Genomic DNA, 13,033 nt, shown 5'->3' on the forward strand with positions numbered 1-13,033 from the left:
GCCTGCAGTGGCTCAGGCTAGAAGCCGAGGGTTACTACAGTAGCCCTCCCTTCCCTCCTACAGTGCTGAGCTGAGAAGGTGAGTGGCCAGGACCCAGCAGGACACTATGATTAGGGAGGGGTTTAAACCCCCACCCTGACCTGCAGAGTTCCCAGCTGGAGTATGCCTGGAGGAGGAGGGGGAAGCAGCCCTTGCCAGGTTTTTCCCAGCTCACTGCTCAAGGGGCTGGAGTGTTGCCAGCCCCTGGCTAGCACTCTGAGGCAAAGTGGGGCATTGGAGGAGGGAGGACTTCTTGTGTATCTGTTGATGATACTGAGATGAATCTCCCTCTCCCTGCTTTTTCATACTGTTTGCAGCAAACTGACGGCACTCGCAGGTCCCAGGCATTTCTCATACCTCTCTCTGTCCCCTCTTGAACACTGACAGTTTGTAGCCTTTGAAGCAAGCAAGCCAGCAAGCATCTTATCAGCCCATCAAGAAGACAAAGCCATTCTCATTAGTTCAAGCTCTTTTTAAACAGCTTTTTTCCAAGGAAGAAAGGGAGGAACATAACCAGTTGACCTGCTGATTAATTCCAAAAAGCTCTAAGCAGACACTGTCCTGTCTGCCTTTGTTCCAGTGAAATTGGAGACATGCACAGACACCTCTCAGCATTAGCTAGCATAGGGGCGGCATGGCCAGATGCTGGCTCGGGTTGGGGTGGGGGGGCAGTGGGTGGGATCCCTGCTTGAGCAGCAAGCAAGGGGAGGGTGGGGCAGGGGGAAGCCAGGCAGATGCTGCTGTTTCCCGGATGCCATCCGTCACCCCGTCTCAGCTAGATGGAGCTCTGGCTAGGAAGGAAAGGGGTGGGGCCAGCTATGCTCTCTGGACCAGACAGCTCAGCCCAGCCCAGCCCAGCCCAGCCCAGCACAGGGCTGAAAAGCAGGCTAGGAAGTTGAGGGACTCTGATTTAACTTAAAGCAGGAAGGGGTCTGGGATAGAAGTTCCATAAACTGGTTTAACCCAAATCAGTTAAGTCTAAGATAAACCTGGTTGAATGTAGCATCAGACTGGTTTCAGCCATTCTCCAACTTGTTCATGTGCACTGAACATCTGTTCTGTTACAGGTTTAAACCAGCTTCTGATAATTTAAACTTGTTTATATGTAACTTCCTTCCCTAGCTTTAAAGTTTACTTTCAGTATGATTTGGCCTGTTTTAGCCACTATCATTTGCTTCATACTCTCTAAAGGCTAGGGACAGACATTCAAAAAGCCTGAGCATGAATTGATTCACTCTTTTCAGGTTAGTCTAAGCTGCGCAGCTTAAACTGATTAATAACTGGACAGTCTCTGTTAAACCAGGAAATGCAGCCACATGCCTGCAACGGCTCAAACCAGAAGCCGGGGGCCACTCGAGCACACCTGCCAGCCACTGTCAAAGGGGAGGGAAGAGAGATGCCCTCTAAGGTTCTCTCCCCTCCCTGCTGGAGTGGAGGGGGTGTGGCCAGGCACCAGCCAGGGCTAGCAGGACACAGGGGATGTGGCAGTTGCTGCCAGACTGAGGAGTAGAGGTGGGGAACAAGTCCTTTCTCTGAAGCAAGTACGTATTGAACACAGCAATTTACAAAGCATACAGCAGGGAACTACCAAAAATCTTGCCTAAGCTAAGATACAGCCCAGTAAAACACAGCATACACAATTTAGTCTAACTTAAAATGTAAAATGAGGAAGACAAGAGAAAGCTTTGCATAAGTCTTATATAATCGTGTGTCTCCTTACAGCCAGGCATTCAGAAAAGCTGTGTTTAAGTATTCTCAGCTTTTACAGGTTCTGCTTTATAATGTAAATGTAGCTTTCTGCATTCTTTGGTGAAGCAGTCTACAACTTCCCTTAACTACATCTCCAGCACATGTGTGATGATTGAGACTGCAGCCAATGCCCCCCCCACCAGGTTCTTGGGGAGAGAGGGGACAGGGAGGAATTAACTCCGGCCCTGCCTGGCTGCAGGCAAGCTGTGGAGGTACAGCCAGGGCTGGCAAACCCCAGATGCGGTCTGCAGGTGGAAGCAGGGTAGAGGACGGAGGGAGGAATTTGCCTCAGGGGCCATGGAAGGCCAGTGTCTGCCCATGCCCTGGCCTTGGTCTGGCTAGAGAGCAGAAGGAAGGTGCCAGCCCAGAGCAAAGAGCAGAGCCCCACCCAGCCCTGAGAGCATGCCAGGATGCTGGTGAAGTCTGATTTAACTTAAGCAAGGAGTCTGGGACAGACAATCCATAAACCAGTTTGAGGCAAATCATTAAAGTCTGATATTACATTCAGTCAGGTTTATCTCAAACCAGTTTTGGCCATTTTCAAACTGGTTTATGTGCACTGGCTGTCAGTTCTGTTACTGATTTAAACAAGTTTCTGATCATATAAACTGGTTTATGTGTAATGTTTGTCTCTAGCCTAACTGTACAGACCTATGAGGAACTCATGTAAGTAAAATTTGCCTGCTCCAACTATTTTAGAAATATGTTACAATCTTATTGTAAAAAGTAGTATAAATAAAATGCATGATTCTATGGAGTTATACATATTAGTGGCACAAGTTTGGAATGAAGAGTAGTCTCTGTCTGTCTTGGGTTATGCAGTCTAGTCAAACTCATTTCACTAGAACTTGTAGACCATGCAAGATGGTAAGGCATTATCTGGCTGCTGGTTTGCTACTCTTAACCTGCCATACATTCAAATTAAAGGTGGATAAAAACCAGCTATAAAGTCATTACACATTTTTAAGTACTAACTTTGTAGCTGGTTGGCTCTTTTAATTGCTGTATGGACATTTTTATGGCACAATAATTACTCTGCACATGTGGCTTGTCTAAATTTATTGTACAATGCTTACTTTGCACGTGTAGCCAGTCTTACTTTGCACATGTGACTGGTCTAAATGTATTGCATGATTAACCAGTTAATAGTGTAATATATGTAGTGTGTGGCCTAAGGCCATGTGTAGATGAAACGAGAGGTGTGTCCACACAATACTTTAAAGCAGGCTAAATGCTTTTGCACTGCTTGAATGGTGTCAGTGTTTGCACACCTCAGTGGTGTATTGCATATTAATTCCAGTCACTGTAGGAAATTCAACAGCGTAATGCGCCTTAAATGACTTGTGGTGCAGCAAACTAAAATTCTTCAGTTTAGGAATTTTAGTTTGCTGTTCCTACAGCTTTGGAGCAAAGTACCAGGGTCCATGCAGCTCCATGGCTCTGCAGGAAGCCCTGCAGGCAGCCTGGTAGCAGCCCAGGAAAGCAGACTCTGCCCAAAAGAAGTGAAAAGCCTGATCTTTTTTCCCCCCCAGGAGCCTGCCTGCTTGAGCTGTGCGGGGGTACGGTGCTTTCCTCTGCAGCTGCAGGACCACCCAAGCTGGGTGCCTGCAGGTGGGTGCCACCTTGGGGAGCTGCCGCAGAAGGAAGCACCAGTCCCCCCTGCAGCCCAGAGACCGTTCTGCCAACTGGCAGCTCGCCCTTCCGACCCCACCAGAAAGGCAGGTAAATCAGTGGGGTGTGTGCACAACACGGGTTTAATCAACCCTGAATTGAAGAGCTGTTTTTTAAAACCCACTGCTTCAATTTAGGGCTCCCATTTTATCTGCATACAGTCAAAGAGTCATTGTCTAAATGGTTTAAATTAAGCATATGGCACAAAGCGATAGAACAAGCCCTCCCACACATTTTCTACTGTTTTTCCACACAACATTTTTCAGAAGCAGTTAGACTAAGAACACACATAACGTGGTGACCAATTTGAATGCAGTTCAAACTGGAACTTGTAGTATAGATGATATCTGCGATTAGACCAACAAGATTCAAACCTGTTCAAGCTTGAAGCAGACAGACAGAAGCTTGTTAATCCTGTTTAAAGCTGCCTTGAATGGATCAAAAACATGCATGGAAAATCAAGTATTGTTTTGAATTGTTCAGTATTACATGTAGATAAAAAGGGTGTTTTACGTATGCTCTGGGGCTGGGGGTGGCATTTTAATTAGAGTGGCTCATAGAGCCGCTTTAATTAAAGCACCCAGAGCATCTCGTGTATCAGCATCCCCAAATGAACTTTAAGTGCCCCCACTGCCACTTTGAAGCACGTGGATGCTGATACATGAGATGTAGAGGCTAAATGGAGTGTGGTAATTACCATGCTCCAGCAGACTTGATTAATCGAGTCATTACAGTGCATCAGAGCAGCCTCCCAACTCATGTACAGGCACCCAAAGCATTCTGTGACATGTGTCTGGTCAGTCCTCCAGGCATACCATGCTCCTCCCACTTCTTTCCGCTCCAGTGCTGCAAGTGGCCACTAATATGCAGCCACAACTTTACTGTCCCTTTTGTTTTTCCTTCTCCTGGCACTTTTAAAATCAATGGATTTCCTGTCCACATCCCTTAGAATAAAAGCTATCTTTCCAACTATCAGCTCTGTCCTTCATGCACCCCCGCGCCTGGGAACTCAAAAGTATGGGTTCAAGCATTCTCCTCTTCCCTTGGCCCCTCAAGTCAGGCAAGCACACTACCAACTTTAGTCAATTGCAGGCTATTACAGTTTATTGAAATCATATTTGGGAGACAAAGGAAAACACAGAAGTGAAGATTTCTCCAGCCAAAGGTCACTCACCGCCTGCGGCCTCACCTCCTAAGTGCAAGTTCCTCGTCCCACTCACTGTGAGGCATGCTGGGCTGGGTGTCCACTCCCACCAGCTGGTGTCAAAGCCACAACACAAGTGGGAACCAGTTCACAATCTGTGATATTTGGGAACAGTTTGTTATGTGTTTCTGCACCCACTCCTGAAACAGTTATGAACCAGTTCCCAATTAATGACATTTTGGAACAGTTCAAATGTTATGCGTGTCCAAGCTCAGTCATGTACAGGGATTCTGGTTTTCTCTGATAAAACGATCACAAATTCTCTGATAAAAATCCCATAATCCACAATTAAAATGAAACACCACTACACACACACACACACACGTGTGTGCGCGCCTATATCTCTATCTATCTATCTATCTATCTATCTATCTATCTATATATATATATATATATATATATATTGAACACAACCTTTAATTAATATATTTACAATTTTAAAGCAATTTGGAAGGCTACCAGTGCCTCAATCACTATAATAAAATACATTCTATACATACCTATAAATTTTGGCATTTGATTTAGCATTTGTTTTTATCTTGGAAAATTGGAGCTCCTCCTGCCCCCTTAGCTCACAGAATGCATGTCCAGGCCCTTAACTCCCAACCCACAGGCCTCCAGCCCTGACGGTCCCCTCACTCCCCATCCATAGCCCCCTGGGCCCTCCCAGTGCCCCTCACGCCTTCCTCACAGCCCCCCTCACTCCCCCCCAAGCCTCTCTTGGCCCTGTTGTTGGCCTCTCTCCTCTCCAACAGCCCCCCCGGCCCTGTGGTGCCCTTCATTCCCCACCCACAGCCCCCTGCCCCCCTAGCCCTGCCAGAGGAGCCCCTCACTTGCCAGGGCTATGGGGCCAGGGACCAGGGTCTACAGTCTCCTGCCCCCTACAAAAGCACCCTAGCCCCAGCTGTTGCAGCATAGTGGGGTGCAGAGGGGCGGCCTGCCTGCTGGGCTTGGGCTCCCCACCCTGCTACCCTCCTCCAGGGCCTCCACAGCTGGGCAGTAGGTGAGCTAACTACAGAGGACAGGAAGTGGAGAGCGCACCCTGGTGAAAACAGCTAAGTGTCCCTGGACAAAATTTTCAACAGTTAGCAGCAATTTTAGATGCCTCAATATTTGGAGGAGGGAGCAGGGCTAAGAACTCAAGAAGCCTTAAATGAGTTCCAATTTTCAAAGAGGGTCAAGCACCCATCCAGTTTTTTTGCGAAAAAAACAAAACATTCCAGACTTTGGATGTTAAATTGGGATCTCAAAATGTGGGCTCTCAGAGCCACTCATTGCTGCAGAAAAAAATTAGGCATCAGCACCTCCATAGCAATATTAAGTATATTGATTATGTATATCGATTTCTTTAAGCAAGGAGGTAGCCTGACATAACTTGTTCATGATGTGTTCTGGCTCTTGTCAAGTAACTAAAGGAACACTGCTGGAATGATTGTGCAGGAAGTAGAAAGAGGATGTGTGTGTGTTAAAACTAGGGTTGTGCCCAAGATACATGAGTCTCCCAAGCATAGTTGGATGAAATATTCCACTCTGAAATCCCTCTGTAATACTACACTGTATATAGCTCCAGCACTTAGTGTTCTACCTATAGATGTTTTTAAACTGCATTGTTTAAGGTGTCCCCTTAAAATGTGCATTCACCCATAACTGGGAATTACATATATTCAGAAACTAATTCTACAAGTCTCTTCCAAGGCACAAAATACTCTCAACTCGTGTCAGAGGTGCTCAGCAACTTGCAGAGTTGAAGGCTTATTTTACTACCATAATTCCTGTAGTACAAATATAACCTCACTATACATACCCTTCTTCCTCCAATGATGCCAGGTGGGTGAATTATGTAAAGTTCTCGATGCTTTTAAGTTCTCAAAAATACTGCTCTTATAAGAGCCCACACTACTAATACATATAAACTGTTCTGCATTCTATTATTAAAATTTATAATGAGGACTTGGTAAACACCAGAATTCTGCTGTTTTCACTTAAACTATATGGACCCCCATGGTACTGACAATATAGACTGTAGTGCTGCAGTATTATTCAATCCATGGCTATATACGGTAACCTCTTGCTAATTCAAAACCTTCTGCAATTTAATTGCAGACTACAAAAATTTAGCACATTTCCCAGGAAATATATTGCTTTCTAATTTTAAACACCTATTTGAAAATCATTATGCAGCAACCTTTTCCCCTCAGTGGGGTTCAACATTAGATTAGCAGCAGTTAAAAACTACGATTTGTACCCTGGGGCTAAGTAAAGGAAAAAAGCCATGCTGGTTGTTTAATGGTTTGGTCAAATGTTACTTTTAAGAAAAAGCAGCAGTTTGGTGCTGCAAACTGTGACTTAAGTGCTATGTTTGTTCTTCTTTCATGGGACAAATAAAACTTTTGGAGTAATGGGACAAACATTTGAGACCAGATTCTGCAACTGTTCAGGTTTTTAGGAAATAATTGTGTAGAAAGACCCCATGGTATCTGTCCATCATTGCAACTGTTTATGGACTTTCTTCATACACAGGTTTGACTCCTCTGAAAGTGGATTTGGCCCTCTGTGAACACCACTCACAGGTGCAGATCTGCAGTTTGGCTCTAAGGGCTATTGACCTGCAAATCCCTCTTAAACACCCAAACCCTGTACCTATCTTTACATATACAAGGAGTTGCAAAGCTCAGTGAACAAACCCATAAACTTTGAATTCACTTGGGGAGACCTATAGAAAATGTAGCTTTAAAAGTCTAGCAATGGCATCCATGTGCTAGCTTGGTTAAATTAACTGTAATACTGATCTCACATGCTATAGGCTCTTTACAGATTTACAAGAATCATACACCCAGGAAGGAGAACAACAAAGGGAATTTCTATACAAACGAGAGGTTTAACAGGCTGTAAAGCTTTCTGATAATGCTGCCTCTGGTCTCTCTAAGAAGAGATGGTACCAATCCATGGCATATTTCCACTCCATGATTTTCAGGCTCAATTATTTATCCACTATATGTAGGTAATAAAAACAGGATTGAATCCTGCAGATGGTTTCCATTTGACATTGTGTCTTGAGTGATGTGAATTACTTGCATGCAGGATATGAGGCCAATAAGAACCATGTCCATTATCAAGAACCATGTCTCCTCCAGAGACCTGAAGCAGAATATTTGGTACCTGAAATCTTATCCAAGTCTAAATCTATCTGCAACTGCAACCAATGCAGTTGCTCCAATAAAAGATATCACCCACAAAAATCCTGACCTCTCACATATTTCTTGGACTGTCTTAGCTAAAGCATTGTTCCAACACTACCTTAATTAGAAGTTTAAATCTTAAAGCAAAACTTTAGATCACAATTTTTTCCAGCTGATAATAGCCCCAAGCTCTGCGTAACTGCCACATAAGTCACAAAAATGAAATATACAGACAGGGAGGGTTTAGCTACACAATTATTTAATCAAAAGTTAATGATAGGTAACACATTGAAGTACTGCACTATTGTAGCAAGAGTGAAATTAAAAGGGAAATTGCAATCAGCTTCAATGTTGCTGTACCACACAGATATTTATAAATCTGTCTGGGTTCCTAACATGAAATTTCTGTGTAAGCCAGAAGAACTGACAAGAATCTTCTCTCAAGGTTAGAATTTACAAAAAATAATAAGAAATGGATTTATATTTAAAAAGTAAAATAAAAGTGAATAAGAATAACAGAATGAAAACTACTGTTGCAAAACTAAGAGAACAATAATTTGGAAGGGAAAGAAAAAGAACGTCAAAACCATAAAATAGAAGGCATCATGGAGCAAAACCAGGAAATAAATCTCAAAGCTAAAATATGATGAAAACATCTATTTAAAAAGTGTTTAGAAAACATCTATTTAAAAACCACAGAACACAAGTCACAAAGAAAACTAAAGAATATGGGGAAAAACAGCCCTCACTAAATGAGCAATGAAAGTGATGAGAGAATTTTGAGCATGTTGTGGCACAAGTGTGGAACTGGCAATATGAAAAAGGCAACATACATATGAAAGAGGAGTTTAGTTAGAGTTTGATCATTTGCAATTATTCTTCTACAAGCAATAAAATGCCTTGAACAGGGCTCCCATCTGGTATTCACAAAGCCTAGGTTCTATCCTTGGCTTTACCAATGATCCCCTTTGTGATTTGGGGGATATTGTTCACTTACAGAGTGCAAAAGGAGGCAAGATAAAGAGACAAGACTGACAGACAATGTACTTAAGAAAGAAACTACCAATTTTGTACATAACAAAATAGGCCCAGCACAACCAGGTCTCCAATTGACTGCTTGAACACTTAATAAAATTTTAAGACTAGATTATTAATAGGTTTTCAGTGGTGCAGTAGTCTCTAATCCCATCCTTGATACAACCAATCACTTAAACATCAATTCCTCTTTAACTTCTTTGGGGTTCAAATGGAGTCTAAGCAGTTCTGTCTCCCCCACAAGGAGTTGACACGAGATGGGCAGAAAATCTATTCCTCTCTCAGGAAGAATTTTTACAAATTGGAAAAAAAATTCCATACTGATTCAGGATTCAATCCATCCCCAGAAATATTTAAAATAAAAAAAATAGCTTGGATCAACTCAAACATTTAATTTAACAAAACATGGCAATGTTAGACTCCATCTAGATTTTTTTTAAATTTTAAATTAAGTTTAATAAACTTTTAAAAATCAAAAATACTGGAACTTTTTTAAATTAAATTTTGTTTTTTAGTTCCAAATACTAAAAACCAAACTTTTAATTTAAAAAAGTCCCAGATGGGCTTTGGCTTCTATGGCCACAGGATGCTGGTCCAAGAAGAAGGATTGCAATGAAGAGAGAACAGAGCATGTTTGCAGATAGGCTCACTAACCTAGTGAGGAGGGTTTTAAACTAGGTTCTCTGGGGGACAGAGACCAAAGCCGTGGGGTAAGTGGGGAAGCCGTGAGGTAAGAGGTAAGTTGGTGACCTGGAGGAAGAGCAAGCAGGAGTGAGCAACAGAGGAGATATTCTCATTCCTCCTGAGAAATCAGGGCAATTGACTAGTTACATTAGGTGCCTGTACACAAATGCACAGAGCCTGGGAATCAAACAGAAAGAACTGGAAGTCCTTGCACAGTCATGGAACTATGACTTGTTTGAAATAACAGAGACCTGGTGGGAGCTTGCATGACTGGAGTACTGTTATGGATGGGTATAAACTGCTAAGGAAGAAGAGGAAGGAGAGAAGAGGAGGAGTTGCTCTTTATGTCCCAGAGCAATATGATTGCTCAGAGCTCTGGTATGAAACTGGAGATAGGCCTGTCAAAAGTCTCCTGATTAGAGTCAGAGGAGAGAGCAGCAAGGGCCGTGTCATGGTGTGGGTGTGCTATAGACCACAAGACTAGGAGGAAGTGGTGGATGAAGCTTTTTTCAAACAGCTAGAGAAAGTTTCCCCATCACAGGCCCTGGTTCTCATGGGGGGCTTCAATCACCCTGACATCTGCTGGGAGAACAACACAGCAGTGCTGCAGGAAATCCAGGAAGTTTTTGGAGAGTACTGGGGACAACTTCCTGGTGCAAGTGCTGGAGCTCTGCTCTTCTTGACCTGCTGCTCACAAACAGGGAAGATTTGGTGGGGAATCTTGGGCAGTAGTTGACCACAAGACAATTAAGTTCAGGATCCTGAGGAAAGGACAGATGGAAAGCAGCTAAGGACCCTGGACTTCAGGAAAGCAGACTTTGACTTGCTCAGAGAACTCATGGGCAGGATCCCCTGGGAAGCCAGTCTGAGGTGGGGAGGTATCCAGGACAGCTGGCTGTACTTTAAAGAAACCTTACTGAGGACACAGGAACAAACCATCCCAGTGTGCAGGAAAACCAGCAAGTATGGCAGAAGACCAGCTTGGCTTAGCAGGGAACTCTTCAGTCAGCTAAATCACAAAAAGGAAGCTTATAAGAAGTGAGAACTTGGACAAACAATGAGGAAGAAGTATGAAAGTATTATTTGGACATGCGAGGATGAAGTCAGAAAGGCCAAAGCACAATTGGAGTTGCAGCTAGCAAGGGAAGTGAAGGAGAACAAGAAGAATTTCTACAAGTATGTCAGTAGCAAAAGGAGGAGCAGGGAAAGTGTGGGTCCCTTATTCAATGGTGGAAGTAACATAGTGACAGAGGATGCAGAAAAGGCTGAAGTGCTCAATGCCTTTTTCACCTCAATCTTCATAGGCAAGGTCAGCTCCCAGACTACTGCACTTGGCAGCACAGTTTGGGGGAGAAGTAAGCAGCCAACTGTGGTGAAATAACAGGTTAGGAACTATATAGAAAAGCTGGACGTATAGTCCATGGGGCTGGAGGGGATACACCTGAGGGTGCTTAGAGAGTTGGCTGATGTGACTGCAGAGCCACTGGCCATCATTGAAAACTCATGGTGATTGGGAGAGGTCCTGGATGATTGGAAAAGGGCAAACATAGGCCTACATTTAAGAAAGGGAAAATTCAGGGAACTACAGACCAGTCAGCCTCACCTCAATCCATGGAAAAATCATGGAGAAGATCCTCAAGCAATCCATTTCTAAGCACTTAGGGGAGAAGGAGGTGATTAGGAATAGTCAACATGTATTCAGCAAAGGCAACCCATGCCTGGCAAACCCGATTGTTTTCTATGATGAGATAAATGGCTCTGTGGATGTGGGGAAACCACTAGATGTGGTATATCTTGATTTTAGCAAGGCTTTTGATGCAGTCTCCCACAACATTCTCACAGGCAAGCTAAGGAAGTACAGGATAGATTAATGGATTGTAAGGTGGAAAGAAAAGTGGCTGGAGTATTGGGCTTAGGAGGCAGTAATCAATGGCTTAATGTCTAGTTGGCAGCTGGTTTCAAATGGAGTTCCCTGGGTTGGTCTTAGGGCTGGTTTTGTTCTATATCTTCATCTACAACCTGGAAGATGGCATAGAGTGCATGCTCAGCAAGTATGCAAATGACACCAAGCTGGGGGGAATAGTAGATATGCTGGAGGGTAGGATTAGGATTCAGAGAGACCTAGACAAATTGGAAGACTGAAGACAAAAAGAAATCTGATGTGGTTCAACAAAGACAAATGGATTGGACTTGATGATCTGCTAAGGTCCCTTCTGACCCAAACATCTATGAATCTACGAAAGTGCAAAGTCCTGCACTTAGGATAGAACAATCCCATGCACCAGTACACGCTGGGGACTGCCTGGCTGGGCAGGAGTTCTGCAGAAAAGGACCTGGGAGTTACAGTGGACAACACACTAAATATGAGCCAACAGTGTGCATGGCATTCTGGGTTGCTTTGGTAGGAGTGTTACCAGTAAGTCAAAGGACATGACTGTTCCCCTCTATTCAGCACTTGTGAGGCCATATCTGGAGTACTGTGTTCAGTTTTGGGTCATTCACTACAGAAAGGTTGTGGACAAATTGGAGAGAGTCCAGCAGAGGGTAACAAAAATGATGAGGGGGCTGGGGCACATGACTTCTGAGGAGAGTATGAGGGAACTGGGCTTATTTAGTCTAGAAAAGAGGAGACTGAGAGGGGATTTAATGGCAGCCTTTAACTGCCTGAAGTGGGGCTTGAAAGAGGATGAAGTTAGACTGTTCTCAGTGGTTGCTGATGACAGAACAAGGAGCAACAAGGGAAGTTTAGGTTAGATGTTAGGAAACATTTTCTCACTAGGAGATAGTAAAACACTGTAACAGGTTACTGTGACAGGCTCATTGCCACAGGGGTGGCTGTGATCCTCCATACTGGCCTTACCGCTCCTGCCAGGCAATACTTTAATGCCACTCACTAGATTATTTCCCTGCCACATCTTGTTCTTAAATATTTTACGTTGATTCAGGGAGGCTGCCAACAGGCTTTAGAGTAAGTCCTAAGACCAGTAAGTTCCCACTGGGTCTCTCCTGACACCTCTCTAGCCTCAATCCAGCCCTCTGGCTTGGTATCTCCCTCTCAGCCTGACTAAGGCCCTATAGGGCAACAAGAACCTTAAGGGCAAATTGTGCGGCTCCTTCACTTCCCGTATACTGTGCCCCAAGCCTCACAGGTGTTCTCTCTCATTGATGTAACTATTTATAGAGTTGGCCTCCTTGGGCCCTTGGCCCCCTGGTCTCTTATTTGGTCTTTTCCTGCATCCTTGGATCCCTGGTCCCACACACAGTCCCTCTTCTGGGCTCTCGGAGCCCTTAGTCCACCATGGTCCACTCTGGGACTCTTGGACTTCCTGATCCAGGTCTCAGCTTTTTTTAAGCTCTGGGACCCCTGACTGGGCCCCACCCTCAGTCTGAGGGCCCTTGGGATGCTGGTTCTCTAACTAGGCCTTGGGCCTGCCCCAGCAGGGCTCAAGGCTAAACTACCAGTGTAATTTAA

General features: G+C 44.2%; 1 protein-coding gene and 1 long non-coding RNA gene across 2 annotated transcripts in view; one reads left to right on the forward strand and one right to left on the reverse strand.

The window, feature by feature from the left end:
* Positions 1-13,033, reverse strand: part of SMPD3 (sphingomyelin phosphodiesterase 3) — a 217,077-nt gene that overhangs the window by 194,903 nt on the left and 9,141 nt on the right. The window lies entirely within an intron of this gene.
* The window catches only part of LOC109289717, a 20,045-nt gene continuing 9,145 nt past the window's right edge, over positions 2,134-13,033 (forward strand). Inside the window, exons 1-2 of the long non-coding RNA XR_002095451.1 lie at positions 2,134-2,144; positions 9,811-9,815. This is a non-coding gene — a long non-coding RNA (uncharacterized LOC109289717). The remainder of the gene's footprint in view (positions 2,145-9,810; positions 9,816-13,033) is intronic.

The sequence above is a fragment of the Gavialis gangeticus genome, unplaced genomic scaffold, assembly GCF_001723915.1.
Source record: "Gavialis gangeticus isolate Ggan-Ray unplaced genomic scaffold, GavGan_comp1, whole genome shotgun sequence".
In the NCBI taxonomy this organism is placed as follows: domain Eukaryota; kingdom Metazoa; phylum Chordata; order Crocodylia; family Gavialidae; genus Gavialis; species Gavialis gangeticus.